Source organism: Myotis myotis, unplaced genomic scaffold, assembly GCF_014108235.1.
Source record: "Myotis myotis isolate mMyoMyo1 unplaced genomic scaffold, mMyoMyo1.p scaffold_m19_p_6, whole genome shotgun sequence".
NCBI classification, from domain to species: Eukaryota; Metazoa; Chordata; class Mammalia; order Chiroptera; family Vespertilionidae; genus Myotis; species Myotis myotis.
This window is the reverse complement of record NW_023416368.1, coordinates 8,666,558-8,686,132: the sequence shown is the minus strand read 5'-3', so window position 1 is coordinate 8,686,132 and position 19,575 is coordinate 8,666,558. Positions and strand designations below refer to the sequence as shown.

General features: G+C 44.4%; 1 protein-coding gene across 7 annotated transcripts in view; it reads left to right on the top strand.

The window, feature by feature from the left end:
* TENM2 (teneurin transmembrane protein 2) overlaps positions 1 to 19,575 on the top strand; it is an 897,969-nt gene that overhangs the window by 474,165 nt on the left and 404,229 nt on the right. For 2 of the 7 annotated variants that reach the window (XM_036312662.1, XM_036312659.1), the window contains exon 1: positions 18,710 to 19,170. The exons of 4 other annotated variants lie outside the window; for them this stretch is intronic. The gene's annotated coding sequence lies outside the window, so the exon portion shown is untranslated. Of the gene's footprint in view, positions 1 to 18,708; positions 19,171 to 19,575 lie in introns of those variants that run through there. One more of the 7 variants, XM_036312663.1, reaches the window with a different exon arrangement.

The following is a 19,575-nucleotide window of genomic DNA, read 5'->3' as shown; positions in this document are numbered from 1 at the left end:
CATGAGGATGACAGGGCTGGATGGACCATCCATTAAGGTCCCTTTGATGTGCATAATGTGGGTGTGTTTGTATGCCCCACATAATCCCTTAAGAACATGCTCTTACAGATTCCACTGATGTCCTATAAAAACTTTCTCAGTTCGGGGCATGTCTTGGTCGGGTTTTATTTCACGGATCAGAGGAGCGCCGTGCATCCCTCTGGTAGGAGCCTGACAACCCTTCTCCTCAAGCCTGGCGAGGCTGTTTACCTTCTGGTCTCTGAGAAAACCAATGGAGTATGTCATGGAACACCCAAGTCCAGAGCGTGCTATGATTCATTTCTAATCACGGCCATTATCCAGGCGACTTGCTCGAGCCTGGCGGATACAGACTTCCCTTTCAGCATAGACATTTCATAACTAGCATGATCCTGCCATACCCAAAGCCTTGTGAAAATATTTTCAACAGTTAACAAGCAGAGCCTGCAGTTATAATATGCTCATTAGGCCGCGTGTTAGTCTTCAAGTCTTGCAGCACACATAATCTGCTCCTTGATTTCCACGGAATTTCACTCCTGTTGGGCACCCGCAGAGGCACGCTGGCAGCCCCATGGGCTTTGCCGGGGGCTGCCACCTGTATGTGTGTTTTCCACGTGCTGACTGCAAAATAACACACCTACCCTATTTGCATCTCCAGTCGCTCTTTGTCTGGGGGGTCCCTTCCATCATTTGCAGAGTCTTTTCTTGATTCCCTGGTGAACAAATTCCTTCAGGAACCAAATTAATTTTAAAAGGGCACTGCGAAAGTTATACCCAGTAGTCCCAGTGGATGAATAGGCTGATAGCTTCAGAATATTAGACCTTCCTTTGTTCTAGATGTTACTACTGTGTGTCTCAAAGCCACTGCCTTCAGAAACAATGCTCTCATTCAAATGAACATGAGCAAATATTTTCAAATATATGCTTTTGGCCAAGTAAATGTAGCACTTACAGGTTGTTGTTGTTGTTTTTTTATATTTTGGAGGCCCCACATTTGGGAGAAAATACTTTCTGTCCCCAAGGTTCAAGTGGGAACCAGGAATATTTTGTCAATTTCATATGTTATAAAGAAATTATTTGGGCTGCTGAAGGAGTAGTTTTACTATTATTCTTTTTTAAATTTCCCAGTGGCTGGTTATGAAAGACAGTGTTTATTTATTTCTTGGTCAATAGGGTAGTACCTGGAATGTGCCCAGCAGGGTGTTGGGCCTTGAAAGTATAGCAATAAGTAATACAGTGGGGCCTTGACTTATGAGTTTAATTTGTTCTGTGACGGATCTCATAACTCAAACTACTCGTATGTCAAATCAAAAAATGAACAAGTGAGACACATGATGCTGGGCTGATGTTGTGGCGTTCACTGTGACGTTCACTGCGCCAACTAGCGGTGGGGTATCTGAAGCTGGCTCGTAACCCGAATTTTAGCTCGCAACGCAAAGCAAAAAATCGGCCGAGAGACGGCTCGTATCTCGAAAAACTCGTTAGTTGGGCACTCTTAAGTCAAGGCCCCACTGTACCTGTTTCATTTCCTAATGGGACTAGTAGTTAGTGAACCATGCCAGACTGCTAAGCAGATAAATTCGGTGGAGCAAGATGAGTGGAATTAATAGAGCAATGAACAGAAGTGGACGGGATAGAGAGAAGGGAATGAAGACAAAGACTTGACAGATAAATGAGATCCTGTGTTGGGAGAGACCCAAGAAATTGAGGGACAGGGAACCAGAGACCCAGGGGAGCGGGCATGAAATAAGGCGGGAGGGAATCAAAGGTCTCTTGAGAAATGATTACGGATATGGTCCATATTTAAGATTTACATGCATGGATGTGGGGCATGATGCTGGGGTCCATGGACCTTGCATAGAGAGATGGGTGGGGCTAATAGATAGGGAAAGGGTGGAGATAATGAAGTTGGAGAAGTAAAACTCCAGTAAATATGGGACCCTTCATTTTATAAGACCTTTGGGGCATCAATAAGGAATGGTGGGTCATAACTTCATTCTTAACATTTCTTTCAATACATTTATTGACCCTTTCATGACTCATCCATGATAACACCTTTCCAATGGATTACTAATAGTATTAGTTAAAATGATGAAGTAAAATAACCACCTGAGTGCTTAGGATGAGAAACAATTTATTTTGACCAGATTCATTGATTCCCTCCCCCAGTTTCTTAAAATGAGTGGTCTTATTAGATAGGAATGAATTGAGCTTTAGACTTGAAAGGTATATTTTCCTTCTATAGACATCTCAGAATATTTGTTGAGGAATACTCAAGATGTCCCTTACATCTTGAGATAATTAAACCAATGACATACCAGGCAGTGTACATGTTGTTTGAAGTATCTAATGGTGGATATCCATATTGCACCTTCTGATCATGAACATGGGGTCTTCCTGATCCCTAGCAATGAAGTGCTCATGCTTATGTAAGTGCAGCTGCATTGCAGTGCAACTAATGATGTCTGAGCCAGGCTTATACTTGCCAACCCTCATTCTTTCACTATGAGACTAACAGTTATTTCCAAGGATGCAAATAGTAACTTGCATGAGTCCTAGAAATAATGGCATGTTGACCCTGTCTATTCAAAAGAAATCAGATGAGTGCTTGAAGAAACAGTTGCCAACTGCAGGCATGTACCAGCGGAGACTTGAGTGCAGTCAACACTAAATACCTGATGCAGGAGGCATTAGGGAGAGCCTCAAGCACGGACAAGAAAAGTGGCAAATCGATAATTGCTAAAAATCACTACTTTGATTTTTATCAAATTCTTTACCTCTTACAGAGTGACTATCCGGTGTGCCTGCCTGGACCAGATCTTTCTCTTACGTGGTCTTCTACATGGGAGGAAAGGACTAGAGCATGTCCCATTGCTCCCAGCACCTGTGGTCTAGCACTTAACACTCCACCCATCAAGAGTCCTCCAAAGAGAAATGGCATCTAAGCATATTGAGCTCAGTCTACCTTTGCCTTACTTGCTTTCTTTGACCACACAATGATTTGAGAGTAGGCTTTGATCAATGGAAGACTTACAGAGGATGTTAGGGCACCTTGCAGGAGTGAACCAGAGAGAGAGGAGTCTTCAACTGAGACAGAAATGAACCTGGGGCAGGTTTCCCACTCCCCAGTTTTATTTCCAGGAACAGTTCTGCTTTCTGTGTTGATGTCTGATCATGAGTCAGGAGGCTTCAGTCCTAGAGGGGGACCCTATGGATCTCCAACTTCCCATTACCAGGACACGGATCTGACAATTTTGAGTTTTTGGAAGTAAACTTACTATTTAAAACAGAGCATAGATATTTATGATTCCGAGGTTAAACCTCATCCTTCTTTCCTTCCTTCCTCTCTTTCTTTGTTTATTAATTTCTTTATTTTCAGTTGCCATGTCTTTTTATGGAGATATAATTTACATACACCCAAAACTCACCCTTTGTAAAGTATAGAGTTTAATGATGTTTAGATCATTTATACAGTTGTGCAATCATCCCCAAAATCCATTTTGAAAGCACTTCCGTTATACCAGAAGGTTCCTGCATGCCTGCCCAATTTATTTTCAATTGGCTTAAAACCCCCTCCAAAATTGGCTGATACATAATATTTTATATTTGAAACCTAAGAAGTATGTTTTGTAATATTGTATCCTAAAAATGTATTTAAATTTCTTTTTCTAGTGTCTGTTATACTATCATAATGCAATGGCTTTGGCATAAGAAGAAATAAAGAGTGGGGGGCAGGGAAAGGAGGTCTTTTATAGTTTGAACAGTTGTCAGAGCTGCTTATTTCACCACTAGAGGCCCGATGCGCAAAATTCATGCAAGGGGGTTGGCCCTTGCAGCCCCAGCTTTATCCAGAAGGTCATCTGGAAGGACTTCCGGAAGGATGTCTGGAAGGTTGTTCAGCTGTCCTGTCTAATTAGCATATTACACTTTTATTATTATAGATATGTTGACATCCCACACTGAGATTTGGAGAAACAGAACTTGTGAGTGGCAGGAGGGAGAAGAACCGGCTTCTTAGGTAACACATCTTCTGAAGTTATTAAGCCTTTAGTTACCAGTAAAGTGGGACAATAACTAATAATCTCTGCTACTCACTGACCATATATTCTATTTTGTTTTCTTCACATACATTATCTCATTTAAGCCTCACCCTGGGCTCGCTCCCTTTCTAAAGATTAGGAGACTGAGGTTCAAATAGATGAAATACATTTTTCAAAGTCATTCCATAGGTGATGGCAAAGTCAGGAATCAAACCCAGGTCTGCCTCACTGCCCCACCCTTACTTTAACAATTGTGTGTCATCCCATCTCTAAACAAATGAATCAAGGCAGAGCAATCGAGGGGCAGTGCAATTGTCAGAGATCTGCTTCTATGACTAGGAAAGAAAAATTGAAAAACGGGTGGCCCGAGGGGAAAAGGTAAGCCAACATTGCACTTCACAGCCACCCAAACATGTTAGGAATAAAGGGATGATTTGAGGGGAGAATGCTCGTGGCTGTGGAAGTTCTGAGACTTTCTCCTTTGAACTACCCAGTGTTTGAGGCTGAGTGACAGGTGAGACTGTGTATGGACAAGCTTCTGCTTGACTCACCCCGGGTGACTCTCTACCTGGGAATGAACTTCACAGACCTGTGGTAATGCCTGGGGAGGCATCATGACTTGGTGGCTTGAATAAACTTGGAAGAGGTCATTATTGTATAGCAGCTGAGAGTGTAAGAGGGGTAATGTCTGAAGTGGTCGCTCCCTCAGCCAACTCTTCAATGTACCACTCATTTGCCACTTAGCACACAAACACTGACTTGTATGAGATTGTTTTCATGTTTGTTTTATCATCTATCCCCATGGTTCTGAAACTCAGTTAAGCCCAACAATCGTGGGAGCCACTTATTAAGACAATAGGTTTCTGGTCCCCAGAGAAATAATGGGTACAGTTGTCTTGAGTAAAGGCTTAGCTACCAGTGTTTTTATAAGGATTTCCTGTGACTCTTGGAATGAACCATATCTGGGATTTGCTGCTCTTTATTTTTTGTGTGTGTGTGGCTTAATAACATGTAGTTTTTATCACTGAATAACATTCTACTGTGTGGAGGGCATCTTGGTTGCTTCCAGCTTTGAGCAATTATGAATAAAGCTGTTATAAACACTCATATGCAGGTGTGTGTGTGTGTGTGTGTGTGTGTGTGTGTGTGTACAGAAAAGTTCATATCAGTGGGGTAAATACCTATAAGCATGATTATTGAACTGTAAGGATTTGTAAGTCCATAGGGGCATGTTGTGTCCTAGAATCTAGCAGAGTGCTTGGCACAGAGGAACATTCATTCCCTAAAGGAGGGAATGAATGAATGTCGTGTATTCCTTGGGGTCAGGGATGCTGTAACAAACATCCCACAATGCTAATAAAAAGTGAACAATAACTGCTTGCCGATTGGTTTTAAATCTTTATCTTCTTTTTCCTTATACCTTTGCTCAGCTCTGGGGAAAGACCATGAATTTGTTTAAAGTCCTGCGTTCTGGAAAACCCGCTGCGTGCCTAGTGAGGTGAGGTGGCGGGTGCAGCATCCGGGAGCTGGTTTGGAGTAGTCACAGGAGTTCACTTGTCCTAGAAACGCAAGAAGAAAACCAATTCCCACATTTTTGCGAGTTTATTTTGCTGTAGTACAGTGAATAATTGTCCTGAGGGGACTCGATGGCATCGGAGAGTATTAATCTTAGATTTTCATTTCCTGTAAAATAACTTTCCACTTATTACATTCAGTGAGAATACTTTGGGTTTCAGGAAATATGCATATTTTATCACCGACAGTCCTGACTGTGCTCCCAAATGTATCTGAAACTCGGGAGTTAAGAGAGGCAAGTGCAGGCAATTGAGTAAACCAGAGGATGCCAGCCTGGGCTGAGAGGGCTCCGCAGGTAGAAGGGCACTGAGTCACCTGGAGTCAGCACAGCCGGCACCTCATTGTCTAATGTTAGGCTCATTGAGCTTTAAATTTTTTTCAATAGGAAAATATTAAAAATCAAAGTGACGGTAATAATAATAATTAATGGGCTAGCATTTATCAAGCCCCTCACTGTGTTCCAAGCATTTTCCTCAGCTCTCTTATGTATCATGCTATTTAATTGATTCTTTACAGGAACCCAGTGAAGAGCATAGTGTATTACAAATGAGAGCATCTCTGCTAAGATTGGGCTTAAAGAAAAATGGCATTTGCTGGTAAAATTTAAAAGAAACCCAGGGGTGCCTCCAGGCTGGTTAGATTTTGGAGCTCCACCAGTGTCATTGGACCCTTCTTTCCCCTCTGGGCATTTTCTGTGGTGATAAAGATGGCCACCAGAAACTCCAGCTGACCTCCCCTAAAGATCAGTTCCGGTGAAAAGGAAGGTTCTCTTAATGCAGAGTCAGGGAAGTCCCCAGGGTGAGCCTCCCTTCTGACATTGACTACAAAGGACGGGTTCCCCCAAGTTCTACTTCAGTTATCTTAATTTGCTAGAAGGACCCACCAGACTGCCTGAAAGCTACTGTGCTCATAGTTATGGTTTTTTACAGGGAACAGATACAGATTAAGTTAAGTCAAAATAAGAGACTTGGGACACAGAATCCAATTGTGTCCCCTTCCCCCAGCACATCATGGACAATGCTGACTTTTCCCAGTAACAGCGTGTGACAACACACACCCATATACACATGCACACACACCCACCCACCCACACACACACAGTACTGCCAAGCAGGGAAACTCTCCCAAGCCTTGTTGTCTAGTATTTTTATTGGGGCTCAATCACAGAGACGTGGTTGACCACCCACATGGCTGACCTTCGGTCTCTAGTCCGTCCTAAAGTCCAGCTGATGCCATGTGGTCTGAAGCTCCCACCATCAATCACATTGTTAGACTCTACAGGGTGGCCCAAGGCCCCCAGGTAAACAAAGACTCTTATCTATCAGACATTCCAAGGACTTGGAGATCATCTTTCAGGAGCCAAGGGCAAAGATCAAAGGTTAATTCTTTTTTTAAATGTTTTTTAATTGATTTCAGAGAGAGGAAGGGAGAGGGAGAGAAAGATAGAACATCAATGATGAGAGAGAATCATTGATTGGCTGCTTCCTGCACACCCCTACTGGAGACTGAGCTGCAACCTGGACATGTGCCCTGACTGGGTATCGAACCATGACCTCCTGGTTCATAGGTTGACACTCAACCACTGAGCCACTCCCGCCAGGCAAGGTTAATTCTTTACTACACAATTTCACACCATTCCAATAATAGCTATGGCCTCCCTTGGAGTCATGAGCCCATCCCTAACCAATTGCCCTGGCATGGACATGGAATTTGCTAACCGAGGAGGCCTAGGGATAAGGTCATTCAGATTGCCCACTACATAAACTGAAAGCAGGGAGGGGTGGTGTTCTGAGAAAATTGGCCATTGATCTGGCTCTTTTCAGTAGTAAAAAAAATCATACGAAAGTCTGTGTTGACTCATAAAAAGACGACACAAAGTAAATAAAACAGCAACTACCTTTTTTTCCCCCCATGGGATGTCATTAGCACATCCATGGGAAAATGATCTAAAGATAACTTAAGAAATATAGTTTTTAAAAAAGAGACAGAACCTCTTAAAACATGACATGTGACTCAAGCAAGAGGCACAGTGATAACTAGTTGGTAAAGAGACCCTTCGTGTGATTGCTCATGCAGATTCCCACCAGCAATGAGGTGTCTGTCTCATTTCCCTGGAGCAATGTGAAAACCTCCCTGAGCTGTGGCTCCCACACCTGTGGTACATTAGATTCATTAGAGAGCTTTTCAAATCTGAATGCCCAGGTCACACCCCAAACCAGTGAAATTGGAGGGGCTGGGGAAGGGATCAGGCATCTCCCTAGGAGATTCCCACGTGCACCTGTTTGGAAACCACAGTCGTGGGGTTTTAAAGCAACACAGATACCACTGCTGTGAACACTAGTTTCCAGAATGGCCACATTCACTGGGTTAAATGAACACCACCCAATCCTTAGTCAGAACTGCTCTTGAGAATCATCAGATGTAGTCGGAGATATCTGAGTTCAAATCCAGCTTTTCCATTTTCCAGGTGATGAGTCCTGAGCTGGTTAGTGTCTTAGCTTCTGTAAGGTTCAGTTTCCTCATCTATGAAACCACTAGTAACCTCTACCCCATGGAGCTTCTGGAAGAAAATACGGAGAAAGTGCCTGGCAGAACACTATTCCCTTCCTTTTATTATTACATTTATTGAAAAGGGACAGAAACCTCTAGTCTTTTCTATCCTGCCTTTAAGAATTTGTGTTGTGTTGTTTTCACATGTCTAGAAGGATGGGGGGAAAATGTATCCCAGTCAAGGATGCAAAAGTTTGAAGTTTTCTTTGTGATTAAATATATTTGTTCCCTTAAGTATTGGTAGTCCCAGGAGAAGGTAGCTCATGCAGTCAATCAGTTCTCCAGGCAAGATTTGCTAAGTATCTGTGACAATAGCTCATCAATCCTAAAATGCACTGACTTGCAAAATAACTCACTGTTATTTTATGTCTGAATAAAGAGGGGGAACCTTTGCCAGTTAACATACGACGTGCCATCAGTTGTAAGAGGAATCCCTGTTTCATAAATGTTCCAATGAGCCACAAAATAGACATGACAGAACTGGTGGGATGTGATCTTGTCCGAGATGCTAGGCCTAGGATGCAGAGGGACACAAGACACTGATTCAGTTAGTGGAGGCAGCAAAGGACCAAGCCCCACAGAGGACCTCTGCCTCTCCTCCTGAGAAGAGAGTTGCCTCCAGTTTCATCAGGAGAAAATTCTTTTTCATGCCTCTTTCAGATTATTGAATGCCGTCCACTCACCACCATTTCACCTTTGAGAAATACAGTGACCTGTTTAAATGGTCCCCATTATCTAAGTCACTTGTCTTCAAACAGGGCCAGTTTAGATGGTTGTATGTCATCCCACCCAACCATGGGAGAGTCAAAATGGCTCATGGTCTACATCTCAGCAGATCACAGGAGCCACAAAACAGGAAGAGGTTCAACGCCAGAAGAAATCCAGTTTGATGGTCACGTGATCTTTGTTCCTCAAACCTTCCCATTCAACAGAAGATTGTGTTGTGATCCCAAATGGATCCAAATATAAGCTTGGAAAACATTTTCTGAATAGAGCCCTTGGCTCATTCGCCATATGCTAATATAGATATGCCCTCATTTCTCTCTTCTTTCATGAAAGCCTCCTTGCCCAGAAATGTGCCTGCATTTACTAATTTTTTTTTTTAATGTAGCTGCCTAAATATGTCCCCATGGGCAGCAAGGTGTTTGGGGAAACTTTTGGAACCGGCAACATAATTGATTTTGACTTATCCTGTTAAAATGCAACCTTTATATTTAGTTTGGGAAATAAATTAATGTTTTGGTTACAGAAAACAAATCCAAAAGGAAAGAGAGAGAGAGAGAGAGAGAGAGAGAGAGAGAGAGAGAGAGAGAGAGAAATAATAGCCCCTTTGAATCCAAATGAGAATCTCACTGAGGGCATCTTTGGTGTGCCATGCTGGGGGCCCTGCCCCGGTCCACAGTGCTGTCCCTCGGAAGGTGAGCAATTGAGAGAATGAATCTGCTCTGCGGTTGGGTAGGAGGGTGGGTGCCCATGTTAGATCATTAAGGAAATGATCTTATTAGTCCCTCTTATTAAGGAAGCCTCCTTAAGAACTGGCAGTGTGTATGTAGACTTTGAACCTGCCTGATAAAAAGTGGGTCTTGTCAAACAGCTCCAGCTCCTAGTGAAAAGGCTGAACGCTGTTGGTCTAGATCATCCAATCCCCAGTGCAAACATGTCTCTAAGCTTCTGTTTGCATACTCCGGAAGAAAAAGAAGACTTTCTCATTTGCCCTGACTCTGGCACACATAGCATTCCAAGGGACGGCAGCTCCCATGGAAATTACCGAGTCACTGAGTGTTAACGGCACACGTAGAAAGGCAGAAGTTTCCCGCGTGACCTGACATGTAAACCTGCCCATTGCCACCGCTTGGGTCCTTTTATTTATTTAACTCTCTGAACGGACCGGTGCTTCAGTTTTTCTGCCATCACTTGTCTGAGCTGACCCTGTCTGGAAGTTGTAAGGCTGAGATTTTGACAGCTCTGTCATTTTCATGGCTGCGCAGGGGGGTGTCGAGCTCACAGGATTATTGCTCTCCAGGAATACTTCACTTCAGAATCAAGCAGAAGGTCAAGAGAGACAGAGAGAGAGAGAAAAACTCTCATTAAGGCAGAAAAGGCAGACATGGGCCATAAAATGCGCATGTGACTTCAGGGAGGGCCTCGTGTTTGTGTCCAAGTGCAACCATCGGCCCCAGTCAGGGGCCGCACTTGTCGCAAATGGACAACAACAAAATTACCATTAGAGTGAGCGGCTCCTTAAGAACTGGCTTCATTCTCTGCTCCTACCCGGCTATTAAGGCGCCCCTCAAATCAGATTAAGGCAAGGCGCTGTAACACATAGCTTGATTAGAGCAATGGAAAGAGAGTGAGCTCTTGTCTTGCATTTGCTGCCTTTGTTCCAAAGATGTGTGACTTCTGGGGACCAACCTGGTTTGTAATGCAACCAGACAGTAGTACCCAAATAGAATTAAAAGGCAGGATGAGATTTATTCCTCTGGGAATGGAACTGAGAAGAGCCTTACTCTAAACTTATATGTTGGGTCCCTGCTCTAAGGCACCATGTAGAAATCCCAGACACTCAAACTGCTTTAGTCCAGTTGAAGTCATCAAATCCCATCTGAGACCTACTATGTGCCAAACATTGGACAAGACATTAGTGGTTCAACAGAGTCACAGAGAGGAGGAGCTTCATGTCTAATGGGGCTTAAGGCAGGTGACCATATAATGTTAATATAAGGTGACAAATGCAATAATAACTTTTTAAAATTTCTGAGTACCTACTCTGTGCTAGTGGTCACTGTTCTAAGTGCTTTACAGAGAATAAGTCTTTTAGTGTAAATGTTAGACTGTCATGCCTGGAGCTTGAAGAATATGCAAAGTAACCTGAAAGGTGTTTAAATGGATCTTGAAGGATATAAGGAAATATTTCCTTTGTCTAAGAAGGAAATATTTCCTTTGTCTAAGAAGGAAATATTTCCTTTGTCTAAGAAGGAAATAGAGAAAAACTAGGTATTACTGTTCAGTGTGGCATACGATGTGATCATCCAAGAAGCGAGGTACTCCTGCAGCATAAAGCAGGAGTCAGGTGCTGGAGAGGAGCTAAGGGTAACGGGATGGATGAAGGTTTTGTCCCGTAGGTGCTGACACCATGGAGAATTTTTAAGCAGGGGTGACATTCAAACCCTTTTTCGGAGCAGTGCCAATCTTTGATGGCCCAGTGTCATGACTGAGGGACAAGGCAAATGAGAAAGGCAGTGGCAAGGGAGGGGGGCAGAGAAAAAGCAGTAATGAGTTGGAAAGCCATAATGAGATGATCAGAATGGCACCGAGGCCGGTGAAAGTGTCCCCAAGACTTACTAGTGCAGAAGAGGTAGACACAGGGTGAGACTGAAAAAGTTAAATTCATTTCCTCCTTAACCATTTTGCTCCAGATTCAACTCTCCTTTGTCCTTCTGTTTGGCAGCAACTGGAAACTCAGAGGTTTGCCTCCAGCACTAGAAAGGGTTAGAGTTTCCTGGGGACCCTTGCTGGGCTCAGTGGCTCCCTTTGCCTCCTGAGCAGGGGCCCAGCCCTCCATTCTGAGGAAGGCTGTGTGCATCCTAGTTATGGGGGCAGGGCACTATGTTGTATGATTGTAAATGTCTCTGAAATGTGTCCGGTAGTGAAAGGAAGAGTCCAACCAACCCAGATGGATGTCTTGGGAGGCCTTCAGAGGAAGGAGGAACATTACATGAGGGCCCAGGGTTTGAGAGAGGGTCTCTTTGCTGGAGAGCTTACCAATTCTATACACACACACACACACGCATACGCATGCACTGAACCAAGCTAAGCCTTGCTCCTGCAAAGCTTCAATGCTCATCTCCACAGTGCTATTGTGGAAAGAGCATGGGAGCTTTGGAGGAGCAGGAAGAATCCACGCCTGTTGAAAACTTGGATTCTGCTTTGGAGCTTACCACCAGGTAGCATCCTCTCTGCTCCCCATGCAGCGCCACGATGGAGAGCAAACCTTCCGCTGACAATAAACTGGAGGCCTACGGCCTGCGCCTCGCTGGCTCTTCTGCAGCCCGAGCAGGCGCCGCCATTCAGTCCACCCTCCCCTTCCGCCTCCCCCACTGCACCAAGCTCTCAGGAGCCTCCTTCGTCATTGCAGGCCCATAGTAGAGCCTCCACATGTCCTAACCACACATCAGCTTTCTAAATTGAGAAGGTGATGAATTTTTAAATTCTCGAACTGCTCTGTAATAATCTTTCCACCACCCTACACATTACGATGCAGGAAAGCAACAGATGTGTTTTCTTAGGACTCTGGGAACATGAAATATTGATGGGGGAAGGGAGCGTGGCCATGGCGTTGAGGTTCGCCTAAAAGGAAGGGAGCCGCTCGCATCCCAGCCTCTCATTTTCCATCTTTTGCTTCTGACACTTTGGACGTGAAAAGGCCCAAACCCAGGATACCCAGAGCTACTTCAGCGAAAGCTTTTAAAAATCGGCACAGCAAAATCTGCCTAAAAACGTCTTTATCAGTCTCCGGGGATCAATTGCTACTGCGGCTAACACACATTTGATCTATACAGATGAGTTTTCCTTTGTCCCCAAGGAACCTCTCCGAACACTGTGGATTTACATGGTGCCAAGTCCAAGTAGCCTGTCGGAAAATAAATAGCATTTTAACACATTCACGTTTCCATCCCCGGGATGAAAAGTAGCATAAGGGCTCTTCTCTGAGTTTTCTATCTGGGCCATAGGACATAATCAAAACTTCATTTTTAAAGCATTTCTTTTCATGGTGACATTTCACTTCGAGGCACTGAATTTTGAAAAGAAGAGGTGCAAAGCAGAGATTGTGCTGGTTCAAAGAAAAAAATAAAGGCTCACTTTTCATCTAGGACAGTATTTCCAAACACATGTTCAAGCGCCATGTGGGTATAATGTGTATGGTATAATAGGCAAGGTGTCCTTAAGAGGCACAGAGCTAAAATTTTTAATTGTAATATTTATTTATTGTCATGCATATTATGTGTATATATATACACATATTGATATGTATATACAGGGTGGAAAAAAGTAGGTTTTCAGTTGTGAGTACACAAAACAAATTATCCTTGTATTCTTGTTTATTAATTATACTATTATTTTCCATACAAACAACTATAAACCTACATTGGCCCACCCCTGTAAGTAGTTACGTATTGCTAACACTTTTTTTTTCTCATTGGTATTGTTTTATTTATTAACTAGAGAGGTGGAGACACACCCAGAAGCTCAACTGTATATCTTTTTCCCCACATTGGGTTATAATTAATTTTAAAATCTTTATTGTTGAATGTATTACATAAGTCCCCCTTTATTCCACATTGACCTCTTCTAGCCCATCCTATTGTCTGTGTCCATGGGTTATGCATATATGCATACAAGTTCTTCAGTTCATCTCTTCCCACATACACCCAACCTTGCCTTCCCTCTGAGATTTGACAATCTATTTATTTTGTTCTTTAGATTCTACATATGACGAGGTCATGTGATACTTGTCTTTCTCTGACTGGCTTATTTCTCACTTAGCATGATACTCTGCACTATGATTTCATGGATATTATTAGCGAGGATGAGGCTAAAGTTAGAAACAATAAGTCAACTTGAAGAAAAAATATTAAGGGAAAGAACCAAGGACCTGGTGGAAAGTCAAGTGCAGGGAAGGACTGGATAGAGCAAAAACCCAGAAGGTGGCGGGGCAATGACTGACATCTGGTAAATGCCCATCTAGGGAAATTCCCCACGTACATAGTTAGGAGCATCAGGACTGGCTCTGCCCTTCCCTGGCCCGTGGTTGTAGGGGAAAACTGAGCTGGCATCCCCTGCAGAATCACAGGCCACCACTTATTCCCTGTGACTCAACGAATTTGAACCACAACCCCCTGTTGTCTAAAGTCCTGTTTCCTTTGTGCAGAGAATTGCACATGCGTGGTACCTAAATCCCCCCTGTCATATCAACCTGAAATGCTGTAAGGTAGGACATTGCCTGCCACTCAGCAGACACACCTTTCAGAGACGAATCCTCCAGGCGAGTGGGCTCTGTGCTGGATTTTCGGGTGCAAGAGGAGGATTCTAACTCCCTAGCATGGATCCCAGCTAAGATGCAAAGATGGTGATAGCAGTGCCTGGCTCCTGAGGCTTTAGGACATGCCAGGCATGGAGAATGAAGTGTGTCTGTATGTATCAGTATGTAGATATAGAAAGAAACGTAATAGGTGTAGGGTTCGGTGCTATCCGCTGTTTCAGGCATCCCCTGTGGTGTGGGGACATATCCCACTATTGTATACTGTCCTGCACCTCTGCTACTTGAACATCTCCCACCACCATTTAAAGATAGCCTTCAACAATTGCTTGCCTCAATGGAAACAGGAAGTAGGTGCTGCAGGCAGTTTCTTGTGTTGTTCTGGAAGCAATGACAGTTTCCCAACGCTGCTGCCAGTGAGACACGCCTATGCCTTGTAGTAGTCTCAGTATATATTTAAGGATATTCATCATTCGGAATTGAGTTCAAGCTTCCATGTGGAAAATAAAAAACACCTAGAATGACCACCAAGAGTGCCTCCCTCTTATTTACACACACACACACACACACACACACACAAAAGGCCTGTATGGTAAGACTAACTTTCCAACCCCACATGATATAAAAGTACATATGGCCCAGCAAAGTCAGCATTACCCTCAGGTCAACCATACCTGGTAAGAAAAGACATGTTCAACTTAATGCTGGCTAATTCAGTATGTACCGTGGAGGGAAAAAGAAGGAAAATGTGAATTTAATGAGGTAAAATCATGACTTGTATTGGAAAGTGATTAGCTGGGATCTGGGCAGTGACTACAGTGGGGCCATGTTACAACTTGATCTGGCTGATGTGTTCCAGAAGGACTCATAATTCATGTTTCAACTGGAGAAATAGCTTCGGCGCATGATGCAACACACGGCATTTTTGTTCAGGTGGTTGGACAAGAAGCAGAAAAAGAGGTTGTTTGAGACTCTGATTGAGAAAAGGATCTCAGCTATTTCCATGTAGTCCAGCTGTGCCCAGGGATGTAGTCACAATGCATGTGGGCATTCTGTAGCAGTAAAATGTTGTAGAATCTATTTCTCTGGAAGATTCATAATTTTGATGGTCCTTGTTTATGGAAGCAAGAAGCATGGTTAGTACTTTAAAAACACACATGTTCAAGCCCGCCCAGTGTGGCTCAGTGGTTGAGCATCGATCTATGAACCAGGAGGTTACAGTTCAATTCCCAGTCAGGGCACATGCCTGGGTTTCGGGCTTGATTTCCAGTGGCGTGTGTGCAGGAAGCAGCCTATCAATGATTCTCTCTCATCATTGATGTTTCTATCCCTCCCTCTCCCTTCCTCTCTAAAATCAGTAAGAATATATACTTTTAAAATCCAAATTCAAGCCCTCCTGTGTTTATATGAAACAGGATGTAATTCTCTGTGAACTGTATCCTTAGAGAAGAGACACATGGTCAAACATGTGTATTTCTCAAAAGTATTAGTAATTATGAATGTATGTCCTCATTCAATGCCAATGCAGCCTTTATAATATATGAAGAGTTTGAAGTACCACTCTTCTCATTCAAAAGGTTTAGAAACTTTTATTGAAGCCCTCAGATAGTAAAATGGCTTCACACGCTACACACATACACACACACACACGCACGTGGGAACTCATTTACAGAGAACATTAAAATGAAATTTTTAAGCAATCACATTGTGGGGAAAAAAAGTTGCATTCGTTATGAAGGACTTGTCCCTATACTCACAGTATTAAAGCAGAGGGACTGTTGGAATCAAAACCAATTTGTGGGACAATGAAGAAAAAGTCTGGCTGTGAGTTCCACTGTTTTCGCTTTAGCCTTGTAGGAGGATGGGAGGGGCATTGGAAAGGAAGTCAGAACTGTGGGTTCCCATCCATCTGTGCTGGGGGACATAAAACTGGGTGGACCTTAATCTCTCCAACCCTCCTTGTCCTTTTCAACAAAATGGCAGTTTTGTATTAGATTAGAGTTTCCCAACCTCCGTTCCTCAGAGCTTGGAGCAGGGAGGGTATAATTAAGAGGATGGTGGTTCCAAGGAAGGGACTTCAGGCCTTGCTTTAAATATCAAGATTCTGAAATAGGTTTCGTTTATAGTTCAATCACCAGAAAGGTGTTAGGTTGGAATATCCTTTAAAAAAAAAGCCTCATGATCCTCCCCTTAATACTTACAGTTTTTGTACTCCTTTTAATTTTTATCGACATCTCTGTCATGGGGCAGCTCATCTGCACATGTTTGTTGAAGGCAAATGATAGTGATGACTATAGTACTTTGCACACAGATTGTCAATATCAATCTGATTGCACAGGGAGCGCTTAGAGAGGGGCTCAGGCCTCCGTGAACCAGCCGGAGTACATTTTGCATCACTTAACTGATCACCTTTTGAGCCATTTAACTAATCATCTTTTGAAAATTCCCAATAGCCAAGGTTTATTAGGAGCTCACAAGGTTCTGTGTTTAGTACCTTGCATTTCTCACGGAATCCTCAAAATCCTTGACCTTGGTCTCATTACCCATAGTTCACAGATAAGGAAACGAAGGCTCAGGAAGGTTGAACAACATGTCCAAGGCCACAAATCAGCAAATGACTGGCAGCCCCCCAGGCCTTTCCCACACTTAAGCTCTGGAGAACAGCAAGAGGGTCCCCAGGGATCCATGCCAGGACTTGTAGCCTGAGGTCAGCCTCTAAGCTGATTATTGCTTAGTTATTAGAGGAATAAAATGTTTTATTGAATAAGCTTTCTCCCAAAGCTTCCTCTGTTCTCATCACTCTGGTGAGTTGCTTCTAAGTCCTTTCCAAGAGAAGTGATAATGTGAGTTAGATTCTTCAGCAGGGAGGATGAGAAATATTGCTTCTCGCTGGGACCACAGTTGTGCCCACATGCAGTCAAGGTCTCCATCAAGGTCAGTGGGCTGGATGACCCAGCCTTCCGGGACTAGGAAGCCAGCATTCAAACTTGAAATCATCCCAAAGGGCAACTCTACTTTTCTATTCATCAGATCTTTGGGTGCCTGGTAGTTGTGTCCTATTGTGTGGTGTGTGTATGTATATGTGTGTTCCCCCTATCATGCTACCTTTCATCTGTGTATTGTTGAGCAGAGCCCTGCTGCTTCATGCACTGGAGCTAATCCCCCACCGCTTTGCTATTGTGTGTATATCACAGAGAAGGTTTGCCCCCACACACACCCACCCCCACCCCGGGCTCTGCTCCACTGACCTACCCTTGTTCTCTACCATTGTTTCCATGTCAGACACCAATTTTCATCCACAGTGTCTGAATTAGAATGGACTAAGTCACTAGAAGTGACAGTCACTTAAAAAAATTAAAGTGGCAGCCCAGCTGGTGTGGCTCAGTGATGGAGCATCGACCTATGAACCAGGAGGTAACAAATAGTTAGATCCCCAGTCAGGGCATATGTCCGGGTTGCAGGCTCAATCAGCAGTAGGGGGCATGTAGGAGGCAGCCAATCAATGATTCTCTCTCATCATTGATGTTTCTCTCTCTCTCTCTCTCTCTCTCTCTCTCTCTCTCTCTCTCTCTCTCTCTCCCTCCCTCCCCCCCCACCCCGAAATCAATAAAAACATACATTAAAAAATAAAAATGGCAAAACACAGGTATGCATATTTAAAGGAAGTCTTTGGAGAGAAGCAAGTTGCAAGAAGAGCTGCTTCTTGTACCCTGGGATGAGACAACTTTTCCCCAAGCCAACACCACGCCTAGATACACTGTCTTAACCAGAGGTCCTGCCACTCCATGGTTGTCTCAGTACGCGGTGCCTGGGGCTTTCCCAGAGTGAAGTCACCTTGGCCGGCCAAGCAGGGACTCTCTACCTAGGCCCCAGGGGAATTCATGGGCTCCCTGTTCCTGCAGAGGAGGAAGTTTCTGTCATCCCCCTTCATTCTCTATATGCACTTATGGGTCCCTCTGCCCGTGGCTGCTATGCCCAGCTCGCCAAGTGCTGTCGAGCTGTGGGCAGGAAGGGAAAGGGTGGACCGCAACTTGGAGACTTGTTCATTTCCCTGAAGAGGAGACTTGGGGACAGAACCATTGCTCTACTTGGCTAAGTGTGTGGTCTTCCCATCTAAGGCTGTGCCTTCAATGGGGCACGGAGGAGCACTTGTTGGGTGAATGTGAATGCTGTCCATCCAGCTCCGAAAGGTAGTCATGTTGCCAAAAGCTTTCTCCTTCCCCGAACAGCCCATTCTAAATCAGTCTTCCATGAATTCATCAAAATGGCTTTCGTGGCGCCTCAGTGTTGCTGCCTCTGTGTCAATGCCCCCAACCCAGGGAGGCCGCTGGCAGGGCGCTTCCCAGGCTGCCATCCTAACTCTCTGCCCTGGAGTTTCTTCCGTCCACTCCAGGGAAAGGGTCCTTTTCCCTTGGCTCCTTGGCCACGGTGGCCACATGTCAGCGCCCTCCTGGCTCCTGGGAGATGAGTTGGGACACGCCTCAAAGTGCTTGTGTTGCCTCTGAGAGAGGTGGAACGGGGAAGAGCGAGGGGAAAATATATGTGGGAACGGTTTAATTGTCTCCATGAGGATTCTTAGTAATCAGGATGCCAGTGTGTGTTTTCCAGAGCCTAGAGCTGACATAAATAATGTAGCGTGGCTCGCTCTGTGCAGGCTTGCTGAGGAATGCTGATGGAGAGAGCCAAACGGGGATCTGAGGCTCCCGGCTCCCGGCGCAGCCTTTAAAATCCTTTTATTGAGTAGTAGTGTTGAAACCACACCCGGGCCTCGGCGGGCGGGCGGTGGATGCCAGGAGAAGCCGACAGAGGAGAAACTTTAGGGGGAGCCGCCTCGCTGGGTGTTTTGGAGGATGCGAATCTGGATGGCTCCAGGGAACGACTGGTTAATTTCATGTTGCGTCCCTAATCCCAGAAGGAGCAGGACGGTTCTGACAAGGCCCTGAAAGCCCGGTAAGTGTGCCGCCGTCGCCACCAAGATAGGACGGGCCCCTCCAACATAGTTAAAAGCATCGTGCTAGCCTTTTAGAGCCTCTTGCCTTAATGGGAAGAGCCAAACGAGCTTTGCGGGACAGCTAGCCCCAAATGAAGTCCTGCTGCTTAAGCTCCTTTAAAGGCTAAGTGTGCACCAGGGAGGGCAGGAGGGACCGCATATGCCACAGTTCATGTGCAGGGAGGAAACAAGAGGATCTTTATGTGGGATTTTCGCAGGAGGTCTGCCAAGCCAGATATCCAAGTGAAGAGTCTTGCAGATTTTGATTTAAAGTAGAACTTAAGCCCTGTCTTGGCCACAAACCATAACAGTGTGGGCAAAGGAGGGGCGGGGAGAGAGATGGAGTCGGGGTGTTAGAAATAATT